Source organism: Amblyomma mixtum, chromosome 4 (assembly GCF_055824585.1).
Source record: "Amblyomma mixtum isolate Tamu chromosome 4, ASM5582458v1, whole genome shotgun sequence".
Lineage (NCBI taxonomy): Eukaryota > Metazoa > Arthropoda > Arachnida > Ixodida > Ixodidae > Amblyomma > Amblyomma mixtum.
The window spans coordinates 34,878,991-34,894,194 of record NC_143015.1 but is presented as its reverse complement, the minus strand read 5'-3'; the positions used below and the strand labels follow the sequence as shown (position 1 = coordinate 34,894,194).

Below are 15,204 nucleotides of genomic sequence, written 5' to 3'. Positions count from 1 at the left end.
ACCTCTTTTGCCTCGCAAACTTCGAACTCCCCGGATTGCGCCATTATGTTCACTTTGAAGATCACGTGTCCTGCGCACACAGACGCAAGTTGAGCGCTAGGTAAAGAATTGACATTATTTTTGCCTGATCCTTGAGGTCAAAAAAGGAACGTCCTGCCAGAAAAACTGATTACTGCGCAGCAAGTTTTCGTCGCCTCACAGAAAGGTGCAATCTCCTGCCAACACAGCAGTTTGAAAGAACTATAAACTCAACCAAGATTGCAATTTTTGGTGCACTAGAAATGTTCGATCTGTTGTAACAGTCCCTGGCTGTAACGATGGAAGATCCTTAGGGCAGAAACCCGCGATAGAATCAAAACGTTGGAGGATTATTAAGGTTAAGCCCAGTGGATGCGAAGCAGCCTTCGTTTTGCATTCTTATTATTAACGTCCTTAGCGTTTGGAGGCATCTTGACCGCATACACGCCCGGCGCAAAGACGCTGGCGCGGTTGCGGGCACAGAGACTGACGCAACGGCAGGCGCGCGCCGCTTCATCCTTGGCGTGACGTCACATATCACGTGATGCAGCGATGGTGGCGACGCCGCCGCGTCGCGCACGACGGCGCGAACCGAAGCGTGGAGGCCTCCGCCGGGCGACGTCCGACGGCGCGATATGAGGCCCCATCTGCAGCCGGTGTGACGTCATCACGTGACGTCACATCATGCGATATCACTTCAAGGTCAATGGTGGCCACCGCCGGGCGCCGCGCGAAGGCCCGAAACCTACGTTAATATGCTTCGCATAAAAAATTCGATTCAATGCCACAGCCACAGTCATGGCTACGTCATACACTTGCGCGTCATCACAAGGCCAAAAAATTAAAAGCGCGCATTTCTTTCCTGTGAATGCCGAAGTTTTCTGCTTTACAGTTAAACTTTCTCAAGACGGCTAAAAGCCACTCAATGACAATTGATGTTATATTTAGTGGCATCCGTTGTCACAAGGTCGTACATAAATATACCAACTTTCACTCGGTCAGTTTCTTCAGGGGTCAACCGTCCTTAGTGAAAGGGCAGACTTTTTTTTCTTATGATGTAAGCAGCTGAGGGTAACGTGCGTTGTATTGGATGTTAACCCTACCACATTTTCCGTGGTAAACCCTCACTAGTGGAAACTATATGGTGAGCCCCACTGGTACATGTCGTTTACTATATTTGCCACCTGCTAAAGTGCACATTTCTGGAAAAGTACTGCCTTACCTAGCAGGCTCGCCTGACCTCAGAATTTATAACAGCTTTACTTGCGGGTAACGGTGCAAAATATACTGCCTTGGCATCTGTGAATGCGAGGCGAACTCGCTTAGAAACACGAGCGCAAGAGACGTAAAGCAATGTTACATGTAGCAATCACACAGAGTGCGCACACAGACTGAACGCGCATGATGCGAACGGTTGCGAAAAACTTAAGCAAACCGCTTCTTAATCACTGTAAGATCCTAAAATGTTATAAGAAACGGAAGACAGGAGAGGTTTATAATCTTCTTTGCATTCTTCAGATAGGCAATGATTGCGAGATACACCATTCATTCTCATTCACTGCACATTCAATAGATCGGCACCTAAAAGATTGATACCTGCGTTTTTCTATTCGAAAGTCTCCCTTTTACTTCGGCCACTTTTTTGTTCTCTTCTTTTTCTTCGGTCAGTGGGTGCCACAAAATAATCCAGCGTTTGACAGCCCCGAAAACTTTAGATAGTTAGTGCGAAGCTGTGTGTAAGGATTTACCTACTGTCCTATTCGTAACTCCATTTCCTGCCTCTGAAACTGCTTATTATCGTCATCATCAGCCTAACTATACCCTATGCAGGGCAAAGGCCTCTCCTATGTCTTTTATATTAATCCTGTATTTTGGCACCTCCTGCCACCGAATCCCCGCAGACTTCTTAATCTCATCCGCCTACCTAACTTTCTGCCGTCCCCTGCTACGTTTGCTTTCTCTTGGAATCCATTCCGTTACCCTTATGGACCAGCGGTTATCTTGCCTTCGCATTATATGCCCTGCCCAAGCCCCTTTCTTCCTCTAGATTTCGACAAGTTTGTCATTAACCCGCGTTTGTTCCCTCACCCACTCCGCCCGCTTCCGATCTCTTGAAGTTTCACCTATCATTTTTCTTTCCATAGCTCACTGCGTTGTCCTTAACTTACGCTGAACCTTATTTGTTAGCCTCCACGTTTCTGGCCCATAGGTGAGCACCGGTAAGATACCGCTGTTGTATACTTTTCTCTTGAGGGATATTGGCAAACTGCGATTCATGATCTGAGAGAACCTGCCATATGCGCTCCACCCCATTTTTATTCTTCTAGTTATTTCCCTTTCATGATCAGACTCAGTGGTCACGACCTGCTCTAACTTTTAAGAACAAGTACATCTGTTCCATCATCTGCTGAGTTCATGCCAGGACGGCGCGAATGGAACAAGGATGAGAGAAGCACAAGAACACAACAGTACAGGCGCCTTTCTTCAGGCTCTCTCGTCCTTGTTCCATTCGCACCGTCCTGACATCAACAACAGTTATGAACTAACTAACCCAAACCATAGTACTTCTTGACCTGCTGAGTGTTTGCATCAGCCGATGGTGGGCACTGGACAACACCCTCCAATGGGAAATTCTCCCAGGTGTCAAATATAACACATTTCGCCGCCAACTTTGGCGATAATACCTTCGCTGAACGAACGTTAATGACAGTAACAATGGGACGTAGCTCCTCTGCTTACACTAAAGCCTGCGTAATCTTGAGGGCACTTTACTCGCTGCCAGATTTGAGCCTCAGTCATACTTTGTCATAACCAACACTAAGGTGAACTCTTTCTTGTTCCTACTGCACTTGCGGCCGTTTTTGCCTTGCATCTGGAAACGACGCGACGTCAAAACCTTCTTTTAGTGCAAATGGTAGGACTTCATTAAAGAAAACTTTTGTTGCTTCGTAAGTAAGGTTCTCGGGCATCCTTCCCCTCAGAGCTGCTTCACCTTAGTAATTATGGCCCTTCTATCACTCCTCTTGTGCTGTTGGTTCCTCTCGCTCTTCTGGGGAAAACGGCTAGTGAAAAAATTCATAGCTACGTTGGCATTCACGAGACACCTTCCCCCCTTAAGAAATAAGAATAAAAATACACTCTAGTCGAAAATGGAAACACGATAACCTGTATGACACAGTGGAAACTTCACTGCTTTTCAATTTTGATATTCGGATGAAAGACTGCAGTAGCGTTGTGAAATCCTTGCGATTAAAGTTCCATGCTTTTATGGTTGCGTTCAGTGTCCCTGCCAATATGCATGACTTTTACCGCAAGAGCGTTAGCTACCCCAAGTCGGAAAAAAATTTTCCGGTGCCGTCGTCAGCGTCGGTATTCGCGTTGACGTCAGCGTCGGCGTCAACCGTTCGAACCGTCGTACACTCGGCACTCTAAACACGAATACGCCTAAATGTGATTAAAAAGAGAGTAAACTGTCCTCTAGAGCACTCCCTTTTCTAAAAAGGAGGCATTCGCAAATGGAGTACAAGTACGATCCCTTGAAGAGTTAAAGAAGTCCTGCCATCTACACTAAAAGAAGGTCATGAATACCCCGTCGCTTCCAGATGCATGGCAAAAAGGGCCGCAAGTGCAGCGGGAACAAGAAGGTTGGCTGTGCTGGTTGTGTAGTGTTGGTTATGACAAAGTATTACTGAGGCTCAAACCTGGCAGCGGGTGAAGTCCTATCAAGATTACGTCGGCTTTGGTGTAAGCACAGAAGCTATGTCCCAATGGTACTATGACTAACGGTCATTCAGCCAAGATATTCTCGCCAAAGTTTTCGGCGAAATGCTTAATACTTGACAACTAGAAGAATTTCCCATTGGAGGGTGTTGCCCAGTGCCCATCATCCGAGCAGCTTACTCTCTTTTAACTCTTTTCTGTTTAGAGTGTAGCAACCAGCCGCTCCGGTTTCATAGGCGGGCCAGCTAGATCACGCGTTTTTGTGGTTTCGTCACAACCTGGCCACCAAACGGTCACCAAGCTGACCACGTTTACAGGGGGCAGAGCAACCTGGGTCTCACAAGTGCCATGAACAGCAGCACTTGCCACTGCTGGGCAGTGGCGCATCTCTTAGACGCTGCTACACTGCGTAAGAAGTAGCATGAAGACATGAGCGATATTGCAATGTAAAGTCCAGAATTAAAGCTACCGCCTAATACCCTTAAGGTGAAGCTTAAGTGTCGCCTCCAGTTTTTCCTCCGACGTGTACAGACCTTTTGTTTGAAAACCGTAAGGTATACGCCGACTCGGTCTGTACAGAAGGGACTGAGCAGCGAAGCGGGCGTCATGTACATTATACTAGACTCCGATTAATATACGACCAACTGACAGCCTAATCAGGTTTTTACTTTTTTCTTTTAGGGCATACATGATATTTCTGCATCGAAGGCAGCTAACATTGCAGGTGGGACCACTTTTTTAAATATTCAAAATTGGCATTACGAACTAAAAAAGTGAGCATCAAAAATGCGCTTGAGAAAGTTAGCTGAGTTTCTCTTCCCGCGTGGCACAGTTATAAAAGAGCGTCTCTGCTGGCGGTTTCGCTGCCGAAATCACGTTAACGTCTTCCACATTTCTAAAGACGCAAAAAGCGTCGGTAATCACGGCATTAGAAATTCCAGCAACGCCATTGAAATTCTACCGCGTAGCAAAGACAATTTATCGAGCTTTTAAAGGCGTATTTTTCACTCTCGACATTTCAAATCATAAGCCGATTATCAAAATTTAAAAATTTCCCGCCTCTTTGTTGATTGTCTTCGATTTCACATGAAAGTTCGCGTCCTAGGATAAAAAATATAAAATGCGATTATTTAATATTACTTGATTAGTCGCTTGACAATTACAATCTGTAAAGTACTTCATGTCTGCATTGCTGTAGAATCCTCCTGCACAGGCCACACCAAAACAGCTCTAACAGTTTTTAAAGTAAAAATTTAAACCATAAAAACAATCACCACATATGACGCAGATACCTGCTTTGTATTGAATAGACACTGAGTTTTACTCCTGTAGGAAAACAGAGTCCCACAAAGCGAGAGATGAACTACAAGGCTCTTGTTTGTTTTCCAGATTAGCGTAAAGGACACGATTTTAGAGTAAGTGGAGATAACCCCTGCCACGCTAAGATCATCGCCTTCTTTAGGGACTTGATTTCCCAGCGGCTTCAGTGGTATGCATTATATAGCATACAAAAGATTCATCAGTGCAAAGTTAGCTTCAATTCAGAGGTGGCATCTCGAAATAAGGCATTTTTGTGATATAAGAAAGTAAACCAAGCATCGATTATACTGGGGCACTAGATAAAAAAGAAAAATCAACAGAAGCGAATTCATTCATTCATTCATTCATTCATTCATTCATTCATTCATTCATTCATTCATTCATTCATTCATTCATTCATTCATTCATTCATTCATTCATTCATTCATTTTATTTGTTTTTCACAACATGACGTACACATTGTGAAAGGGGCCAAGAAGAAAAACCATTCCTTTACGGCTTGAAAAAAAATCTTGGTCCCCCCTGGCATTGACAGCAACGAAGCAACACAATCCAAAAACAAATGTACAGAACAAAATATACAGATATATACAGAAACAAACAAAATTATAACTTGGCATTTTTATGAAAGATATGGCGACAAGCTCATGGAACGGTCGGGAATAAAGACATGCAGTTATAATGAAACAGTGGCTAAATATCTGTACAAGGTGTTTTGTTTATGAAATGTGTGGTGTGTATTAGGGACATGCAAATCAATAAAACAACGCCTTCAGGTTCCGGAAATTTAGTCCTAAAACATCTGTTTCCGCTTTAATATGTTCATTTAGTAATCGAGGCAGGTTATTCCTAAGACTCTGAAACCCATAGTTCGTACGGCATTTTGGCACTTTCCAACGGTCTGTTGTCCTCGTATTATAGGCCGCGTTGCCTATTAATTCTAAGTTCGATATGTCCAAAAACAGCCTTTGATTTTCCTTGATGGTGAGTTTATATTCGCGTAGGAGTTTATAATGATACATTTTAGTTATTGGAATGACCTTAAGATTTCTGAAGATAAGTTTACTTGAGTAAAACTTAGGCAAATTATTAATGATCCGTAAAACCTTTTTTTGCATCCTTAAAAGACTACTGATGTTTTTGTCGGTCGTTGTGCCCCAGACTAAATGAGAATAGTTCATGTAGGAAGAAAATAAGGCATAATAAATGGCTAGTTTTGCAGACATTGGAAAGACATAGCGATTTCGACTGAGTATACCTGTTATGGAACATAATTTCTGCAAAATATGGTTTACGTGGTCATCCCATTGCAACGTCTTGGAAAAGAAAACGCCCAATACCTTTATTATTTCGACCACCTCAATCCTTGTACCTCTAAACAGAAGATCGTAATCGGTAGATAGCTGCTTACCCTTGGGGTGAAAAATTACTGCTTTTGTTTTTTTTGTATTGATATTCAGTTGATTACTGTCTGTCCAAGCTTCCAACTTTTTTAAGGCTATGTTTCCTTTAACGAACGCGTCAGCACAAGAGGATGAAGGCACAAATATACTAGTGTCGTCTGCATATATAACAAACTTCAGGTCAGATGATATACATACTATATCATTAATGTATAAATTAAAGAGTAAGGGACCAAGAATACTTCCTTGAGGTACGCCTGCGACTATTGCTTTCTGATTAGATATTAAATGGCTTACTTGAACAAATTGTTTTCTGTGAGAGAGATAACTAATTAACATATTAAGTACATGTCCTCTGATACCGTAGTGATGTAATTTATCAAAAAGAAAAGAGTGATTAATGTTGTCAAAAGCCTGCGTAAAGTCAACAAAAATCCCCAGAACGTAGTTCTTATCCTCGAAGTTTTGCAAAATGTATTCTTTTTGATCAAGAAGTGCCAGTTCTGTGGACCGATGTTTTTGGAAGCCATACTGCGATTTTGTGATTATATCATATTTGTGGCAGAAACGTGAAAGTTGTTTGAATAGGATTTTTTCCAGACCTTTAGAAAACACAGGCAATATTGATATGGGGCGGTAGTTCGAAACTTCTCGGTTATCACCTTTTTTTTTGTATAGCGGAATCACTCGAGCCACTTGCATTTTTGTTGGATAAACTGCAGTTGAAAGGCAAAGATTATATATGTAGGTTAATATGGGAGTTATAACGTCAAGGACATATTTCACTGGACTAATTTGCACATCGTCAGCGTCGCAGCTACGCGAATTTCTCAAATTTGCAAACACAGAGCAAACTTCTTGAATGTCCGTTGGTTCTAAGAAAAAAGTATTATTGTTAGCTATACCTTGCATTGCGTTGTTTCCTGAAGGGCGTGCAGTCACATTCCTGTTAACAAAGAACTCGTTAATAGCATTAACCATTGCGTCCCCTCTCAGCGTTTTTCCGTCATGAATAATCTCTACTACGGAATCTTTTTCCTGCCCACGTCCCATAAGAGCATTCATTTTACTCCATAATTCACTCATTCGACCTGAGCACTTAGAAAAGTAACGAAAGTTGTAGGCGTCCCTGCACTTTTTCAGTTCTTTATTTAAAACATTACGGAAACGTTTAAAAGCTAGAAGGTCCGCCTCATTACGGGAATTCATAAATTTTTTGAAAAGTCGATCTTTTTTATGGATTTTTTTATGAAGTTCACGGGTCATCCAAGGTTTTTTATAATTTTTGTTTTTTACACGTTCCTTACGAATGAAATACTTTTTATAGATACATAAGAAACGACCCATAAACGCTTCATATGCAGCATTTGCATCAGCAATGTTCCGGATGTAGTCCCAGCTTGTGGTTTCTAACTCTGTACGGAAAGAGTCTAGTGTTTTCTGTGAAATCAACTGAGAAAACATCGCAGGGCTCTCTGTTGTATTAAACGGATTAGTGTCAACCTTACAACATATTGCCATATGGTCACTAATGGAACAGGGAAGAATAGCTGTAGTGATGGACCCTATATCATAATTAGCTAGGAACAAATCTATAGTAGTTTCTGAAGTAGGTGTCAACCGAGTAGCCATATTTATAAGGTTAGAGCAGGCATTGCTACTAAGCAGATTTTCAAATTCAACTTTTCTGGAGGTATTACATGACATGTCAATATTAAAATCACCGCCAATAATGACATTATAATGATTTTCATTTACAAATGTTAACATATTGTCCAGGAACTCAAAAAAATCACACACATTGCCATCTGGAGGACGGTAGCATGCTGCAATAACGATATCTTTTGCCTGCACACACACAATTTCATAACTATCTGTAACAGCAGAGAAGTCTGCCAATGAACGGGCTTGTAAGGAGTTTTCTACAAGAAGAGATACGCCCCCACCACGGCGCTTGGTTCTATGAACATAAAATGTTTTCATGTTAGGAAGGTAAAACGCATCCGTTTCATGAGCTTGCCAGGTCTCGGTATTGAAGCAATTGTATTCTGTTATATAAGCACTCAAGTTCAGCAGTTTTGTTTTGTAGAGACTGAACGTTTAAATGGAAACAACGCAGGAGAGTGTCTCTATTTCCATATTCTTTGGTTAGCGCATCCAAAGATATGTATCCCAAATGCGCCATTGAACTTGGAATTTAGACAGAACAAAGGCAACACAGCACAGACACAGGACTCAGGTGACCAGGTTTGAGAGATCACTTTCACATTTGATGACTACGGCGGAGTCCCCAGGCCTTCTGCGCACCAGGACCTTTCCGTTTGAGTGCCAGGCAAAGTCATAGTCATGCGATTTAGCCCATGCCTTGACAGCTACCAGGAGCGCTTTTGAACGCTTTGTCATGTTTTCTGTGATATATCTCTTTCCTTCAGAATCCCTCAGAGCTTTTCTTTTTTCCAACCATGCATCTCTTAGGTCCTGGCGCGCAAACCTCACGATCACGGCTTTTGTGTACCCGGGCTTCGCGGGCAGCCTATGAACAGCCAGAACGTCCTCCTTTACGAGTTGATGCATGTTCAACTCGTCCGCAAGTTCATTGACTTTAGCAAGGAGGTCTTCATCTTGAGATTCCGCTAGACCATGTATTTCAATGTTTAACCGCCTACTCCGCCACTCAAGATCGTCAACATCCATTTGCAGTCGCGCCAGGCCCCCAACGTCTTCCTCTCTCTCAATTCGGTCAATTCGTGCCTTAATGCCTTTTATTTCATTTCCCTGTTGCTTTAACTTTTCTTGCACTGCATCGAACTGGTTCGATAACATCTGGATCGATTGTTCAATGCCATCTACTTTGTCTGTTAGTGGGAGAAGGGATGACAATTTCCGGTTGATCTCTAATACGAGGGACTTTAGTTCAGCGTCCTCCTTTCCAAAAGCCACGGGACCGTCGTCCCGAGCGCCACTTGGCCTGCACATTGCACATTTCCAGGACTTTTTGCTTTTTTTAGAGTTGAACACTTCTTCAGTCATACCAGAACACTCAACAGCATGAAAATGAAATTTGCAGTCACAGCAAACTATTGAAGGCTCGTCATCACGAAGCGCCACGCGACAAGTACAGCACCGAGGCATGGCTCGCAGTTAAAGCACTGAACACTGTAGCAAGTTGGCAGCAACGGCAGCAAAAGCGCGTGATAACCGCGTGGAAAAGATAAGTGACGGTCACCAACCTGCATGTGCAGAAGAGCGGCGTTACGGACGTGTTGCTCGAGCTGCCGTCGCTGCCAAAATGCGTGACGAAACACGCCCCCCTGCAGCAGTCCGGAACACAGATGTCTCTGCTGGTGGCGAAATGGTTGCCAGGAGCGGTCGCAGACGCGCCGCCGAATGGTCCGGAATGGTCCGGAACGTTGAGAACGGTGACTGGCAATCAAAATTACTGTCCAGTCTTCGGCAGAAAAGGCTTGCAAAAGCACGAAGGTGGGTAGGCAGCCGCAAGAATTTCCGGCTGGCACCGATCAACCTGCATGTGCAGAAGAGCGGCGTTACGGACGTGTTGCTCGAGCTGCCGTCGCTGCCAAAATTACTTCGCTTATAACGTGCAGACAAGGAATAATGAGAATCGAGACTCGAAACTAACGAGTACGGGAAAAGATGTTAGATGGGGTAAAAAGGTCGCATTGCTTTCTCGCCGCAGAATGGAACAAAGGCGCCGAGTATTTTTTCACAGTGACAGCTGTTAGGGCCATGTTTCCCTGTTGAGCGCTGTTGTCGTCGGAATCTTCGTAACACGAAGTGCAAGAAAAAAAAGGAGAGAGGGCAGTTGCGGCGCACCACCGTGTCTGGTCGGAACACTCGCCACTAGTGACGTCCCCATGAGATTTACAACGCGTCCAGCAGTTAGTCATCCCTTTCGCACGTTTCCTTCATTGTGCCTGTCACGCCAGACTGTCGCCTTACACCGATGGTTGAACGGTCGATCTTGAAAACGCATGAGGCAAGACCGCTTGCGAACACCTTCTTACTCTGTGCCCCTACTCTACACCACCGCCCAGAATTGATAATCACTCCAGTTGGCATCAGCGTTTCGTGCACCACCTTGCTGATGTTGAAACCAGATTAAACCCAAAGGTAAAAATTCAATAAATTTCGCAGCAGCAGCTTATAAGCGGCGTGTACCTTTTTTACGCGTACGTCTAGTAGTTGTAACAATAGTGTGTCGTAGTCGGCATAACCGGTGGGACGCACAGTTGCTGTGGAAGGACGAGGGTGTGACGAGACCGTAAGAATGCGCAGCCGGTGATCATTTGTCACAAGAACCACCCGGAGAGGTGATCAATGGTGTCGCGTGCCTAGAGCGGCGGAATGGAGAGGGGAACCAGTTGAAAAACGGGTGTATGCGAAAGCTAAAAAGGGCGCTCTAGAATTACACATGAAGTCGTTCTCATTTGCTCTACCTCGAAATATCTTAAAGCATAAGTACATAACAGCTATCGCTTTGTTTCGCACTACACAATGGTGACCGTCGATTAAAATTTTGGTTTCTTCCTCGCCTTGAGTTTTCTATATCAAAGTGAACCAGTTTCCCAGAATAGCAATTATACGAGGCCCTCTATGCTCGCTCACCGGTTTTGGGCACGATAGTAGCTCGGCAAAAGTTCACATCCTCAAAGATCACAGGAACCTGGTGGAAGGATTTTGCAATGTGGCTGGCCAAACACTTCCAGGCAAGCACCATGTAGCCAGCGGCGGGATATAACACTCGTCCGTCTATCTGGTGACCGGCCAAGTATTTGTCGTCCCCGTTGGTCTCCATGTCCACAGTGAAGACTGTCTGCGGGGAAGGCCAAATGCCCGACGTAAGGAAAGAGGTACGGAATGACACGAATAGCTGAATGTTTTTCAGCACATGAGGAAGTTGTTATTATTTCGCAACAACTTCGAAAGGTAGGCTGCAGAGCCAAGGCCAAAATTTACTGTGGCTCACATGACCACGTCAGGGATCGAATCCAACGCCTCCACGAAAAATATTTCATGGAACACGGTAATGCTCCTACGTTCAGAAGTAGCGCTCTACATCCCCGAGAGCGTAAATTCCTTTTGCAGGCGCCATCTTGGGACACCAGGTGCCAGTATCGTACTCGTATTCTCTTCACAAGGGCACAGCTGCCGGGCGCAGCAGCAACATCAGCATCTTGCTATAGCACTCGTCAAAAATCAGGGTATTAAAAATAACTTAGTGATATGCATCTGGTTTTGTAAAAACATACAAACGTCGTGTGCACTTACTTACACTGGCTGCACAATCTTCACACAAGGATAAACGTTGGTCAAATGTTTCAGGGGAATCCCCCAAGGTGGAGTAGAAAGGAAAGCTTTCCTTTGTAGCCGTAAGGCTGCGCTCGGGTAGACGTCAATGAGTAATTACTCCCTTTTTAGAAATCTACTCCACCTTGAGGGATTCCCCTAAAACATTTTAAAAACACTGTTCCCATTTCGAGTTATTGATCAATTCCCTGTCGCCCTACCATAAGCTTGTCGTCCCGGCTAGCTATATTGGTCGAGCGACTGGTCCGGTGAAGCGGTGATCCCGGGTTCGAACACCGGACCAGGGCGAATTTTTCTTTAACTACGAAGTTTCTGGGTAAACGTACAAACTGGACACAATTCTTTAGGTGTTCTTCGATAGTAGAATAAAGGAAGGGAGGTGACACGTGTATACCCGCTTCGCTAGCAGGTACCGGCTATCACGCCACAACAGTAGCAGTATCTTCTGCGTAACTGTATGACAGAAAGTTCTCGAAGGCAAAGGTATTCACCAAGCCCTCAATATTTCATCACCCACATGATACGAACCTGAATTGGGCTGGCTCTAGAACACAATTAAAAACTTCATGTCTACCCTCCCAACGTGATGTGTGCCCGGACATTCCACCTTTCAGTGAACTCGTCCGCTCATCCTATTTCACCAAGCGTAATTGAGGGTCCTATTTTTCGGTAGGCTTGGCTACATTGTTCAATGCGTCCACCTGCAGCGCCTATGAACTCTTTCGCTTTTTATCCGAGATAAATGTTCCTTCTCTCACTTGGACAGCCAAGGGGAAATCTTTCCACTCAGCGACAGTCCAGTTTTCCGAGTGGTCCCAGCTGACCAGGTGCGAGATGCTTGGTGTGCCACGCGGAACCGGCCACGGAACCGGAGGGTAAAGCGGAGACAGGTCCATCTGTACTCCCAGAGTGTGTAGCTTCCCCAGCGAGCCAAGAAAGAATTCCACGTTGTCAATGTTGCGCTTCATAAGGCCCAGACAGTTGACGCCGGCGCCAAGGTCACGCCTCAGGATAGCCTGCCGGAAGAAGATAAAAAAGAGAGCTATAAATTCAAAGGAAAGGTTATAGATAACTGAGGCCAAATATCCTGGAGAAAGTGAAATGCGTTGGCGAAAGCAATGGATGTCGAAATCGCTTATCGAGTTCCGGAGAGCCAAATTAGCCGAAGTGGCTGACTGTCATTCGTTTCGCAATGCTATCCTTCCCAGCCGTTGGTAGGTGGCACAACTGGGAGAAGGATTTGGGCAAATTCGATTGCTTTGTTATAAAGGACTACTGCCAGCACAATACCAGAATATATACAGCGGCAATAGAGTCGCTAAACACTCACTGAAGCGTCTATGAGGCCAATTGCGCAGAGGTAAGAGTGACACATGTCATAAACCTTTAAGGGTCTCGGCACATCAAAGTTGGGACCAGAATCGGACTGTGGAAGTTCTCCAATAGCTCGCATAGTATGTCCGGATCACGCTTCTCGTTTCTTAGAGTTATTACATGTCATTTATTTCTACTTTTTAGAGGTCCTTAAGGGGAACGCAGCTAGCTGAACCGCGACCACATTGTTCGTCGTCTGGCTTACCTGCAGGAGGCAGTGCGGCGCGATCTCTACCACGATGGCATCCTCGGGCACATGCTGAAGAGCCTCATGGAACAGCACCGGTGAGAGGAAGTTGTTGGCGTGGTACTCTGCAGAGCAGAGTTGGGCGACGTGTTCATTCCAGCGGCTCTGCGGAACCGACGAACTGATCCAACGCTCGCTGCGAGGCTTGGGCTCCGGAATAACCTAACGGAACGGTAAGAAAAGGAACAGACCTGTTTATGTCGTGGCCTTAAATTTGCATTCTATGAACGACATGAGTTCTCTGCAATATATTTTCAGTCTCCCGCGGCCGGCCATGTGAATGTGGTGTTTGACGCTGACGTCACAATTGGATTGCGCCCAGACGATCAAGAGCACTAACGGGTGTTGTTCGGTAACCTGGGCAAGTGCTTCTCTTTTGGCTGATAGGATCTCACCCCGAACTTGCAATAGGGTTTTAGAGTACATTTCTTAAACTAACATCGGCCTCGCTGTGGGTGTCATGTGACAAACGGAGGCGGATACAGATTTATTTTTTCAGCCTGTGGATCCGGTGTTGGTGGTCGTGAGTCCATGCTAGGCGACCGAGTACCCTTGGTCCTCGGCGACCTTGAAAACCCGCTCCGCGGCCCGGAGTTGGGTCTTCGGGCTGGAGCTGAGGAGCACTGCCTCCAACTGTTCGGTGGTTCGGAGCTGTATTAAGTTCGGGGGAGGTGCATCTTCCGCACACAGCAAATTATATGATCCAGGGTGGCTGTTACCTAATAACTAGCGTATTTTGAGGATAGAATATTAGCCTGAGTACGCGACGCGAGAGAGAAAATGAGAGTGGAACAGAGTGGGTAGGTTTGAAGGCGGCACCAGGTGGTTGTCAGGGTTGGGGAGGGGGGGGAGCTTTCAATCGAGTCTGTTGTATTCAGGTGACATTATGGAATGAGACCAACCGATCCGTCTAACAACGCAGGTTAAAGTCGCCCACAGCCCGTCTGAAAAATTCTTGGGCAGAATTCTGAGTGGGCTCATTGCCTAAGTTGGAGGAGTGGGCTGGAACCCATTCAGGTGAGTTGGGATGAAGGGGGTAGTGGTGTTGCGCAGAAGGGAGAATGGAGAGGCAGTGATAAAGACTCGGCCTTTCACAAAGTTGCGTACGGCTGTTTTAGAATCGCTCGGGATGAAGCGGGCATCAGCCGAAATTATAGCGAAAGCTATTCCTGGTTCCTCTCCCTTTTTGCTGATCTGGCATACGTTGTTGCCACCAATACGAGCCCACCAGACTCAGTCGCCGCGGATAGGGCAAACGCCGGGCGGTCGGGGTGTTCAGTGGTGCCCATGTGTACTGGTCTGTGGTAGTGTCTCTACTTGTTGTTTAATGCATTGGCTGTATTCTGCGTCACACTTCGTGGTGCACAGGTACGTGCACCACGTGGTGCACATTTTACGGGGTAGAGTAGGCTTTTCCATTCCTTAGTCAATGTGAGGGGGGAAATGCATCACGTCCAAGTGGTGTTACACGTATCCAATGTTCAGTCGCTGAAGGATCAAGTGCCCCGCCCGTGCTCGGGAAAGATGCTCTTATCACGTTGAAAGATACGCCTCCCAGATATCCCGGGCTCTGTTGTGCATCCTCAGGGCCAGATTTCTGGATGTGGAAGTGTGTGGTAGGTGGAAGGCTGCGCGGTATGCCTGTAGGATGAGACCAATCACTTCGCGGCGTTAGGCTGCCATGCAGTAGATGTAGGTGCGAGTGCAGGCGATTCAGCTAAGGGGGCGAATGCCTGGACAAGACGCCGGAGGTAGGCCTCCATCATGCCCTGCCGGTGAGTGGCGATGCTTTTC

The 15,204-nt window shown here is 45.5% G+C and overlaps 1 pseudogene; it reads right to left on the bottom strand.

The window, feature by feature from the left end:
• LOC149346107 (fatty acid synthase-like) overlaps positions 1-15,204 on the bottom strand; it is an 86,062-nt pseudogene that overhangs the window by 41,593 nt on the left and 29,265 nt on the right.